The following is a 13899-nucleotide window of genomic DNA, read 5'->3' on the forward strand; positions in this document are numbered from 1 at the left end:
AGAGAGAGAGAGAAAGAGAGAGAGAGAGAGAGATTGAGAGAGAGAGAGGGAGGGAGGGACCCCAATATATCCACTATCCAGATCAAGATAAAGAACATTTTCAGCACACTGTATCAGTTTCCTAAGGCCCCCAACCAGTTAGTAACTCCACAGATGTAACCACTCTTTTGTTCTCTATCAAAATAGATTAGTTTGGCCTGTTTTGAACTTCATATAAATGGATTTACACAGTATACATTACTTTATGTTTGCATTTTACTCAACACATCTGTGAGATTCATCAACGTGTTCAACAGTAGCCTATACTTATTCACTTCTACGCAAAAGCAAAGTAGTATTGACTGTATATTTCATATCCTAATATATATTCCTATTTAAATATGCTGCAATGTTTATCCGTTCTATTCTAGCTATTGTGAATAAAGCTTCCGTGACCACCCCTCTGTGTATCTTTTGGTAGACATGAGTGCTCATTTCTGCTGCAGTAGGTCACTTGCCAAGTCACAGAGTAGGCATACACTTAGCTATGTAAACACTGACAGAAATTTCTCCAAAATGGTTGTACATTTTATATTCCCATCAGCAATGGTTAAAACTTCATTATTCCACATCTGAGCCAACAGTTGGTATTTGTTTTTCCTTTTGTTTTTAGCCAAGTTGATGGGGTAAATATTATTCCATTTTGATTTTAATTTGAAGTTTTCTGATTACTATTAATATTGAGCTCCTTTTTATATATTTATACAAACCTGCATCAATGCAAACTACAAATAAAAAAACTATAACAAAAAACTAATAATGATCAAGCAAAAGCCATCTTTAACAAAGAAATAAATTTAATAATACAGAATTAGAGAAAAAGGAAGAGCAGCATGTGAATGCTGTAATTACAGGCTATGCTGATGATACACTCATAATAATATATTATTCTACTAGAAAATTTCAAGAATCTCAACTATCTGAAAGGATATGCCAGTAATAATTTTACAACATTGTCAAGCCAGGCTTCTTAACAGAATGCTGCATTAAGTCTTTTAGAAAATGTTTCTAACAGGGTAATCTTGATTTGCAAGTGGAAAATATTAATAAGCCTTAATAACTCAATAGGTCTCAAAATGGTGAAGAGATCCTCCATGTCAGTCCTTGGATCACACTTGGAAGATGTTGATCTAAGGGTTGGCTCCCAAAAGGAAAACCACTGCAATATTTTCTCAAAGGAAAGATTTATTAATACGTTTCGATAAGTATACAAATACTCCCTTTGGAAAAAATATCCCAGGTTATCCAATAATAATAATATACGTGTAGAACATATTAGCTATTTGTATCCCATATACACTACTAAGAATGACACAGCTTTATATTCAAGGAGTTTATTAAAAACATGGTACAAAGAAAATTATAATAATAAGTATACTGTCAGCTACGATGCACTAGTTCTTACTATCTAACAGATCCTGAGAAGGACTTGTTCATTGAGAAATACACAACAATGTATCTGCCAAAGTGAGTGTTATTCCCTTGAGAGGCTAGTTTTCCCAAAGTTTAGCTACGAAATTATTAACAATATATTTCCATAAGAAAATTCTTTTACGCATTAAACTGTTTTCTTAATAGAGTTATAAGCCTTATAGCTTGTCATTTAACAAAGACAGTTGGACACTATTTTAAATTTGCTTCAAAATTGCTAAAATTGAGACAAACCGAAATTTTACTTAAAAGAAAAATAAGTTCAACAACGTTTGAAATAAGCCATATCAAATTACTCAAAATTTCTTAATGAGCTTCAATAGAGTTGTCTAAAGTGAATTGCAATACTTTCTTTCGGGAGCCAGAAATAGACACATGTGAGCCAAACTCCTAATTTCAGGGTCTGTCTGGGCTGTTCTAAAGCCAGATATAAATATCAGATCAAAATCTATTTTCATTATCCCCATGAGATAATCCCTGACAGCAGCCTAGCATTACTATCTGTTGTTCCCTGAAGACCCAGTATCTACCAATGAATAGGGTGCTTAGTTATTTATAATCAGAACATAAACTTTTGATGTAACCCATTTTGTAAAATTGTTGGTACTAGACTAGAAAGGCAATGTAGGTTTGGGTGAAACTGGGCTATCTGACAAGGTGTCCTACAGTTCTCTAGACAGAAGACATAAGGGAATTTTGTTTTGTTTTATTTATACAGTCTGAAATATCTTTGGAAAATATTTCTTTTTGGCTTCAGCAGATGTCCAGCTGGTCATGATTGGCTCCACAGGAGCTCCGGGGAGCAGGAGGACCTTTGCAAGAACTTAGCTCCTTCAGCTTTCCTAGTCCTGTGGGTATGTAGCCCTGAATATCATGCTGATGATGGACATAGAGACTCTCAAGAAAATAAAGAAGTCAAACAAAGAGTTCAGATATTTGGATGCTAGCCTGAAAGATGCAGGCAGAAAATGAGAGAGTACGAAATGTGGACTCTATAGGTGTTACCTCAACCTCCTCTGCACAGTGAGGCCTAAGAGAGAGCTGTGGCAGCTTTACAGAGACTGTATCCAATAGCCCTGGATACCATGCTCTACATACTAAATATTGGCTTGTCAGACAAAGATGATAATCATATCAAGGAAATCCAGAAAAGACCAGAAGCATAGCAAAAGAAGGCCAAGACTGGGATAGCAGAAACCATCTAAAGAGTATTATGGTACTATACATTTGTTTGTTTTAACTATACAGAAGTAAATTTACCATGCAGCTTATGAATTGAAGATTCAGGGTGCCTCACCTGGTGAGTCTTGGGAATTCAGAGGAGTAATTGTGAGTTTTATGTGGACAGGAGAGGCCAGGATACCATTAGGAAACATTTCCCTATTGGTATTTCTGGTTAACGGCCCAAGAGATTGCCAAAGAAAAGGACCTGAATTTGTAGTACTTGGCGATTTATTTCCTCATTCTAAATAAATATCCATTTTTGTAACTGATTTTTCTCTCTGCACTTTTGCATTTCTTTGTAGAGAGTCTTCTAACATTGTGTAAGCTTCAAATGCAACAAAACTAGGATCAGCCTTTGATTCTGTGTATTGTTCACAATTTCATACAGCCAAACTCTTTCTTGAGGTTTTAAACATATACATCCTGTGAACATACAGTCTATGAAACATCCGTAATACTTGCTTATCATATTATAGTGATTACCTTACAAAGACCCCTTTCAAAGACAAGGTCATTAATCAGAAGAGATTGTCCAACATGAGACCACCTTTTAATCGTTTTCATTGCACAAATGCTACTAATCAGTCTTTTTCCGATAAATACATAGCTATTGAGAGATGAAAAATGACCTGTTCATTACATATATTATGTGGGAGGCACTACACTAACAGGCAGAAGCTGGGGCCATCCAGGTCATTGACATTGAGCTAAGTGAAGACTTTGGGGTGGATGTGGAATTCATAGGTCCCTGGCTCTCCAGTTTATTGATGTTAGGAGACCACACAGCAAAGAAGATAAAGAAAACAACGTAAGGAAAATCACTAGATCTGTACCAATAAACTATGAAAAAAAAAAGGTTCAGAAACTTATCAGAGTAATTAATTTGTAACACCATACACTGAGGAATTGTAATATTTTATTTTATGAACATTTTAGAACTGTAGGGATTTTTTCCCATGATAATTAGTTGGAATTTTAATCATGGAAATAGCCCAATTATGTAAAACAAATACTGCATTCTTGCTTTCAGTTTAAAATATTTCTTTTCTTTTAGAAGTTAAGAAAACTGCACTTGTGTGTTTCCAGAGAACTTTATGATATAGGGTTAGAAAGTGGGTAAGGTTTTAGTCTGCCTTTGAGGATAAAACCATTGATATTTAGAAAGTTGATATTAGCATAAAGATAATTTTTAGAGTTTTCATTACAATATTACTAAACATGCAGAGTAATTTTTAATTCTTCTGAAAGCAAGCATTCTATGTCCTTATGTGCTTCATCATTTAAAAAAATGTAAAATGTATTTCCTTTGGCAGAAGGTACAGTAAGATGAAAACAAATCTCCTAACTAGGGAGCTCATTCATTCATGCACTCAGAACCTAGAAGGTAATCAATAAAGTGCTTGTTAAATGAATGAATTCTTTCAAATACCAAATACTGTCTCCTAAAGTGTTCATATTTAAATTTCTTAACATTAATCAAGACTTAAAAAATGACTAGTGCCTGCCTATGAATGAGAAAATAATTTTTAAGATGAGTCTTTCAAACTATTGAGCATTTTATGTTTTAGGAGGGTTTAAAAATATCTCTTCTTATTCCTAGTTGCAGGCATAGTGATAGTACCTGTCTTGTGACAATGCCCAATAAATGTTTGTTGAATTTAGGGATAAATTGGGGCATTTTATGAGTTCCTCCTTTCATCTGAAGTTATATCTACTTTGTTTACGTTTAGGTTGACAATGTATTTGATTAATGACTTGGATTGTCATCAGTATAAAAAAATGACCTTTGATGACTACTAAGCATGAGATCCTCAAGAAAAATTAAAAAAATAGACTACCCAAGAAGTAGAGGAAATTTTGTCATCTCAGGATGGACATAACCTATAGTCATTATATAGCCAAAGATAGAAATAATAAGCAGGCCAGTAATAAGCATGGCCAGTAAAAAGGACAGAGAAGGAATTTGAGGTTGTGATAAAAACACATGGAGGAGATGATTAAGATATATGTGGGAGGTGATGGTTTCCTTCATTTAGCTAGAGCAAGGGTATATTAAAGAGTAATGAGATATTTGCTTAGAAAATATGGAGGTTGTGGACCCCATTGATGAAGGGCCTCAGATACCAGACTCAAGAATTTACATGAGGTGTCACAGTCAAGAGAATGTGAGTCTAGGAAACTGATGTGATGAAAGCAGTGTTTAAAAGATAATCCTGGCAGGTGCGTGCAGGATAAAATGACAGACTCAGAAGCTAGAGACTTAGGATATAGCTAGGGTCTGGCCAGCCCTTTGGAGGAGTTTAGGGAGATGAAGAAAGTACAAATGCATGAGGTGGAGCAGGGTCAGCATGTAACTGATTGACTACAGGTAGATTCTGGGTGCTAGTTAAGGATTAGGGACATTCGGCTGGCTTTAAGGCTTGTTTACGTGTCAGATGACAGACTCCTAAGGGACACTCCCTCTGAAATAAATTATGGGAAAGAATCAAAAGCTAAGGCATAAGTTATAAATTTAGGGAATCATCAGTCTAAGTGTGATAGCTGAAACTGAGAGAATGGGTAAACATAGAGAGTATATAGAAAAGGGAGAACAAAATACCAAAGAAAACTTTGGTTAGCTTCACACTATGGGTCGTACAGAGGGGAGGAGATGGGAAAGGGTGAAACTGTAGCTGAGGAAATAGGAATATTAAGTTTTAAGAAGAGAGGAAAGATTTCAAGTAAACAGTGGCCAACTGGGTCAACTGTAGTCAGGGAGACAAAAAACAAAGTTGGAAATGTGAACGCTCGGGGAGAATTCATTCATCTAAGGGAAGAAGAGGGAGAAGGAATAATTTTTGCTCTTTTTTTCACAAACCTTTAAAATATTTCTTCCTGAAAATATGAGAGTGGACATGAACATTTTGAATGCTTTCAAAAGATTAATGCAAATCTTAATATAAGGGGATTATATAGTGATGTACAGACTTGATGCTTAAAAACATTGTGGCTGAAATCTATGCTGTGAAAAAAATAGATGATTATAATCATTAGATGCTGAAGACAAACCGTTCAATCCAACTCCCAAATGGAAGAAATAGAGGTACTTTTACCTTTTGAGGGGATGAGCCACTGTTTTAAAGAGTTCTTTGCTGATTGCAGTATACTTGGTAACTTGATACAGGAGTTGGCGGATATATTTCTGCTCTTTTGCATAGTTTTCAGAGGATTGGAAAAGGGAATAGATAAAAAGAATTTAAATTCTTATTTCTTAGCTTCCTCAGACTGTATAGGAAAAAGATGTAAAAGCAAGTCAAAAATTGAAGTTAGAAGAAAGTTGTGACATATTCCTGGCTCTGTGACTTTGATATTTACAAAGACGGTAAAACATAGATAGATTTATGTATCAAAAATATGAGTATATATGTATTTGATGACAAATACGGGTATTTAAAGACATTTTTGCAATATATGGTAAAACAGGGGTCCCTACTAAACGGATGATTTGTAGTCCATTTTCTTACCCAAGCTTGTCGGAGTTTAAGGTTAACAAGGCTGCAAGTTATTTGCAGTTAACTGTTTGTGGTTCTACTGTCAAATATGTACAGGATGGTTCTCAATGTTTATAGAGGTAGCCAGTTTACTAAAGTTTCATCCTGGTAGAGTCAAAATATGGAAGAGTTCTCTTTTGTCTCCAATTGCTCTTTCAACCATATTCTGCTAAATCTCTTTTTCCAGGCTTCTTAGAACTATTTTAGGTTGTTTCTGTAACTCTCCATCCACTTCAAGGTATTAAAACATGGATTCCATTCTAAAATGATAGTTCTATTACATGGTCAATCAGCACACTTCAGGTCTTTTATTTCTTATACTTGTCTAATCATCTAAGGAGTTTGTACTGTGCAGGTCTGTGTATTGATTCTCTTCTTTGTTTCCTTTTTCTTTCTAATTCTGTTACTTTCCTTTCTGGCTTTACTTTTCTCCTACACTGGTACCTGGGAAGAGGAATGTGAGAAAGAGCTCTTGCATTCCAAGGCTGGTTCTTTCCTGGGATGCAAGTGTGAATTTTTAAGGTGTTCCACTCAGGTTCCTACTCTAGGGGACATCCCACATTCTCTTGTTACGATGTTCCTTTTGCTCATGTTAGTGAGACAGCTCGAGTGTGGATATACCCTCCTGGAAATTTCCATCTGGGTAAATGGTGGGAGTACAGATTGCTCCAATAATGCTCCCTTGCTGCTATCTTTCCCCAATTCGGTAAAAAAACAACAAAAAACAAAAACAAAAACAAAACAAACAAAAAAACCCAAAACACACACACACACAGAAGGCAGATCTTCAATCTTGTTGCCCAAGGGGAGTTTGATGCAGTCTCTATTTTTTACAGGTGACCCCAAATTCCAAAGAATTTTCTTCACTTGACTTGTGGTGGTGACTGAAAGGATCGAATCATTTCTCTTTTCCCTTTTGCTCCTCAGGCAAGAGCTGGCAATAGCTCTCTGTCAACTGTGGCTAACTCCCTAAATCCAAAATCATCACCTGTTGGCTTCTCTTCGCCCTGTCCACAGCCTGTGCATTGTTCTTTTAAACCTCCCATCAACAGCCTGTTACAATGTGCCAGGTGTTTCCTGCCATAACTGAGTGAAATGAATTATAAACATAATATCTACAACTCCATACTATAAATATTTTAAGGTGAAAGTGTGATTTAAACACAGTTGTCTTATAAAGTATGCATATCCAAATACTACTAGAGAAAGAAAATCTTTGGAATAAGATAACTTGAATTAAAATAATCAGTTCTGACATGCATAAACTCATCTGTAGAGTGAACATATACATGCTGAATTCACAGAGTTGACATGTGATTCAATGAAATACAGGTATCATCTAAACAAATATTAGCTTAAATCATATGAAACTGACAAATGGTGATCATTTATTTGGCTACAATAATTTTAATTTTGTGCAGCTCAGGCTAATAACATTATTTGAAAGAGACACATATAAAACATAAGTATAGAGAAACACTGATGTTAATGAAGTAGAACAAATATACTGGGCAAACCAACCAAAATAAAGTTGGTTTATCTATATTAATATCAGACAAAATACAATGAAAACCAGAAAGGATCAACAGAGATAAAGAGAGTCCATTAATAATGATCAAATTTTCATTTCACTGGCAAGGTATCACAATTTAAAGTTTGTAAGCACGTAAATATGGTGGCTTCAAAATATAGAAAATGAATAATGAACAAACTACAAGAATATATTGACAAATCCATAATCATAATATGGTATTTTAGTATGAATTTCTCGGTGATTAAATAATCAAAGAAAAAAATCACTAAAGAAATCTATTTAAACCTAAGTAGAACAACACAATTAGCAAATAAACTAAGGGATAGATATAGAACATTGCAACCAACAGCTGCATGATGTATCTTCTTCTTCTTCTTCTTTTTTTCTTTTGAGATGGGGTTTTGCTCTTGTTGCCCAGGCTGGAGTGCAGTGGCACAATCTCGGCTCACTGCAACCTCTGCCTCCTGGGTTCAAGTGATTCTCCTGCCTCAGCCTCCTGAGTAGCTGGGATTACAGACATGCGCCACCACCCCGGCTAATTTTGTATTTTTAGTAGAGACGGGGTTTCTCCATGTTGGTCAGGCTGGTCTTGAATTCCCGACCTCAGGTGATCCACCCACCATGGCCTCCCAAACTGCTGGGATTGCAGGCATGAGCCACCGCACCCGACCTACTGCATGATGTATCTTCTATATTTAAGCACTTATGATGTAAATGGAATAAGTTTAGAAGACAGCGTTAGAAATTCTCCAATTGCTTCTCAGCCTTTTGTCCAAGATTAAGCATAGAAATTACCCAATTTAAGACACAGAGAAAGATATAAAAAATGAACAGTTGACATATAAAAATGGAAACAACTTAAAAGAATATACAAGTGTAGAATATAGAATACAACATAAATGTAGAATATATAAAAGTCATATATTTATAAATGAAAGCTCTAGAAGCATATTTATCAAGGACAAAGACTATCAATAAGTAACAAAGTTTTTTAAATTGTTCTATATTGTCAAAATTTTCTACAATTTGAGCAGATGCTCACTATTTGTTGAATAAGTTTTGTAAATAAACTATTTATTTTCACCAAAATACAAAATAAGTTAAAAAATTCTAATAATTACATGAGAAATGATCTCTCCAAGTATATAAAAAAGATAATCTATACAATATTCATCTCAGCTTTTAATTTTAAAAAGGTTATCAGGTTTTCATATAGAATCAGAATATTTGAGGGCTGTGATGGCATTCTGCAGGTTAATATTTTAACATTAAAGTTTGAGGACCATTGAAATAGAAGGAAAGCGAAGATGGTTAAATATGGAAAAGCTAGCAATAATCTCAATGATTGACAGTTATAATAAAAAGCCAGATTATTTCCTTCCATTTAGCCTACTGACATGGGAAGATAATGAGTCAACTGTGGATATAGAACGTATTATTTGCTGTCATATTCACAGGGTATCAGAGCTTGATTTTGTGATTTTAGAAACAGAACCCCTTAATGGGGTTCATTTTGTCATTTACAAATAATGGCTATATACTTAGTTTTAATATACATAGTTCTGAAGCTTTCATTTCAAAATGCTATTTTATTATTATTTCAAGCATATAGGACTGGACATTTGAGTGATGAAACCTTTAACTGCACTCAGCTTACATATATACCTGTGTATTCCTGCATATACCTATCCAAAGACTAAATGCTATAATTTGGAATATTCTTTTGAGTGGGTTGGAGGGAATGTTAATTTGAACAGGGGCTCTCAATAATAGACACTAAAATAGTTTATGCTTCCAATTTCTGAAAAAAAAGAAAGCTCAGAGATTTGATAGATGTCTATGAAGTGTTGCCAAGATTTTCTTTTACTTCATACTAAAGAAATGTAGCCAAAGTCCAAATAGGAAATAGTTCATATTTTGCCATACAATTGTATAATTCAGGTGAATACAGTTCAGTAGACTCAAAGACAGGAGGTTGCATCACACACAATGCAGTTAAGCAGAAATAGTGTAGCACTAGACTTAAGAACATTAGTTCTGGAGTCAGAGAGACCTGAATTCAAATCTTAGCTCCCACACTTATTAGGTGTGTAATATCAGACATACTCAGTTAACCATTCTTAGTCTCAGTTCCTTATCTGTGCAACAGAGCTTATATCATTGAGCTCAAAGAAATGCTTACTATCAAGCAGAGTGCCAGCACATCAGTAAATCATTACTAAGATCAAGAAATAATCCTATTCTAAGATCAAAAAATATTCCTAGCACAGCATATACCTATTCTCCTTTTAGCGAAATGTATACAATTATATTTGTGTCAGTGTTTCCTAAAACCTGTCTTAAAAGTTCATTTGTCAGAATTCTTCATTGGCAGAGTTCAGCATATGTTGGAAAAACTATTTTGATGAGAGTCTTAGGGTGATGGCATGATCTCCAAGGGGCGTCTCTTTTAAAGTTTTGATTTTATGGATACATAACAGTTGTATATATTTATGAGGTATAATGTGTAATCATCAAATCAGAGTAATTGGGATATCCCTCAACTCACACATTTATCATTGGTGTTAGGAGCACTCTAAATCCACTCCTCTAGTTATTTTGAAATATCCAATAAATTATTGTTAACTATAGCCATCCTGTTATGCTATTAAACTTGTCTTTCCCAAGAATTGTATTCGGATATCAGTCGCATTAACCCTCTTCTGTTAGTTTCTCTAGCCATATCAGCTCCATCTTTTTTCTTTCCTAAGCCTCACCTTCACATCTCCACTCCTAGCATGTGGCTTTTCTTATAAAGTGAAATTTGGCCAAAGCAGGCAGGTCACATGAGGCCAGGAGTTCGAGACCAGCCTGGCCAACATGGTGAAACCCCATCTCTACTGAAAATACAAAAATCAGTCAGGCATGGTGGCGTGCACCTGTAATCCTAGCTACTTGGGAGCCTGAGGCAGGAGAATCGTTTGAACCCGGGAGGTGAAGGTTGCAGTGATCCAAGATCATTCCACTGCACTCCAGCCTTGGCAACAGAGTGAAACTCAAAAAAAGTAAAATTTAGTTTTCTTTTTTCTCCTTTAAATTTCATTTTCATACTCATCACCAAACTTGACAAAGTTTTGTCCTTGAACATCATTCTTTTCAGAAGATCTGGAAATTTTAGAAATTTTAAATAATCTCCTGTCACATGTGGTACATAAATATCCATACTAACATGTTCATCTACACATATATAATAATATATATTCACATACTATACATATATACTCACTTGGCCTTACATGCATGGGATAAGGCCGGTAAATTTAAGAGATAAATAAAAATTTATCTATAGAGCAAGACAAGGCTCTGACCACCCTGATAAAGAACATGAAACCACAGCAACCCATGGGGAGAATTAGATTTCATCAGAACAACAGTCTATAAAAACCTACCCTTTTTGTTTAAGTTCTTTCTTACATACTTCAATTGTATGAAATTTGGTAGCTTACATTAAAGTTGATTTTGTTGATTGACTGTGAGAAAGTGAAACAAATCAATTAGGATTTTCTTCCTCACTAACAGTGACATGAGATGGCATCACCAGACAGGAACACTTCAAATATCCATGTGGTTGGTGAATTAATGAAGATGCAATGCTTACTACTGTAATCAAAATGCAGCTGTTTTTCATCCACCCCATAGAGGCAAACCATGACACTTGTGACTACCAATTACTGCCAATTGCAAAGGAACAATAAGGTTTTAATTAATGTTAACTTCTCCTAATCAGTAAGACATATTATAAATGAGGATATCAACCACATCACTTTAGGGATTTCAAATGTTTCTTTCCTCTGGTCCTCTTTGAAGGCTCTGGAAGGGCTATTCTGAGGAGGACATGAAGCAGTACATAAAGACCATATACATACAATGAGAGAAGGAGCCATCAAGTGTGGAGAAGATGTGGATATAGAAATTAGACTGTCACACTTCTGTACTTCATTTTTCCTGGGATCTGTCCTGTCCAAGAATATGCAAATACCATCACTCCTCGGGAAGAACTGGTTTTACTCAAGGCTTCTGGCAAGAATATGGAATCCTAGCTCAATTTTCAAGGGCTCAGCTGATGGTAACAGGATTGTAGAGAGCTGTGGGGCTTTCCTGCTGGTGTTCCTCTGATGATACCTCTTCTACCACATTGCCTGCCAAATAGTATACTCATTGTCTTCTCAAGTGTACACCTAATCTTTACTGAAAACTAAGGGAGCCTAGGGTTGTTATTCAGACTGGTTCAGTGCCACTAACTGCTCATTATCTACCCATGTGTGTCTTAGATGTGTTCCCATTGCATTTGACGGCCCCTGAGAATCTCTCTGGGTATCCTCCAGTTCTGCTCATTATGACTTGCCTCTTCTCCATTTCAGCCTCTTACCATGAATACCCTTGTCATGACTCTGCAGCATTCTGAGACAAGGATTTGGACTTTAGTCTCCCTTTACTCAAGACCAGAGATCAGCAGAATCTACTCCATATTTAACCCTACTCCAGAGGTTTGAGTCTGGGCGAACTCTGTTCCAAACACACTGCCCATCTAACTAACCCAAATTCTCATGATATTTTCTTTATTTCACCTAGATATGCTACCATGATCAGGATCTTCCAGACTCAAATTATTTTCATTTTTCTTTCAGCCCTCAAGTTTTGTTGTTTATTCACACTCATTCTTAGAATAATCTTCTCTCCTTTTCTTAGCCCAGACCTTGTAGAAGCAGTTTCATATTGGTATGTTAGGGATTCACATACTTTCTTCTAGGAACTAGATCTCACAATGAAAAAAGAAAAAGCCCATCAGCCTTCAGGTGAAGATAAAGTTAAAGCTGCAATAGAAATCTCACGTCTGTGGAAGCTTGCCTATTTAAACTGGCAACTCTTCCTGCGGTTTTTACTTGGACGACTCTGTTTTGTCATTAGATGACCCAGTTTGAGCTGGGCTGGTAACCTCCTTGTTAACATCTCGTTTCATTTGTTGTTGTTTTTTTTTTTTTTTTTCTGACATTCAGGCTGCCTCTTAAATTCCTGGTTTCTCGATCACAGGCAGTAACTCATTTTTGGTTTTGTTTGTTTTTAAGAACATAGAAGATCATTTCTCACAATACGGTCCTAATGTAAGCAGTCAAGGTTGTCAGGGTGGCTTTACGGCATGTGGTTTTTCAAGGACTCATTTTCTGTCTAGCATCCCCTAAGATATACTTTCCTTCATGACCAGAGGTGTGTATAGGCTCTTTTGTGATTCGGTTTGCAAAAATGGAAGAGAGTGAGTGGGCCTGAAAACACTGAACATGCATTCATTTTTCATGGATAGAAATTCAGTCACACAGCCACCTCTAGCTACAACAGGGACTAAGAAATTCAGTCCTTAGCAAAGAAATTATGTGAGTTGCTAAACCTCTATTATTGTGCTGTCTGGGGAAATACACTATGTTTTTCTGTTCTATTTTTGTGCCTATGAACAGGGAGATTTAGAAAATTGACCAGACTCACGTTTCATCCTTTTGATAAAACTGTGATAGGCATTGGGTTTTTTCATTGTGTTCTTTCAAGAAAGAAACCCGATTGTCTCTCTTTTGATACACCAATAGCTGGTGTATCAGCTATTTATCCCCGGTGCTTAGATCCATTAATTTATAAATATAAGAATATTCAAATTCTACATTTTACTATTATTTATTATTTGGAATACATTTATAAACAGATGCCTCATCTCACCTACTATTTGGTTACTGAATGGCACAGTTTGTAAAATAAAGGTAGCATAAATTTTTTACTGTTTATCAGTTTTCAAGATCATGAATTGGTTTCTTATTAACCTCAAAGGTATGCAGTCAGTTATACCCAGACACACATACAATTATAAACTCATAATGGATTCAACCTCTTTTGGTAGCTTTTAATAATTTGTAATTTTTGGAAGCTTAAATTATGGCTTCTTTTGGATAGTGGAAGCCTCCTAAAGTTTGTTCTGAAGTTCTTTTTACATAACTAGCCAAATGTAATAGCTGTTTTGTATTGGTCCTTTTACTCCATAGCAAGTTAGTTTTGTAAGATTCAGACTGACCTGGATTCAAATTCACCCTCTTAGAAAACGTAGATAATGTAACGTTTATG

Source organism: Rhinopithecus bieti, unplaced genomic scaffold, assembly GCF_001698545.2.
Source record: "Rhinopithecus bieti isolate Rb0 unplaced genomic scaffold, ASM169854v2 scaffold_42380, whole genome shotgun sequence".
In the NCBI taxonomy this organism is placed as follows: domain Eukaryota; kingdom Metazoa; phylum Chordata; class Mammalia; order Primates; family Cercopithecidae; genus Rhinopithecus; species Rhinopithecus bieti.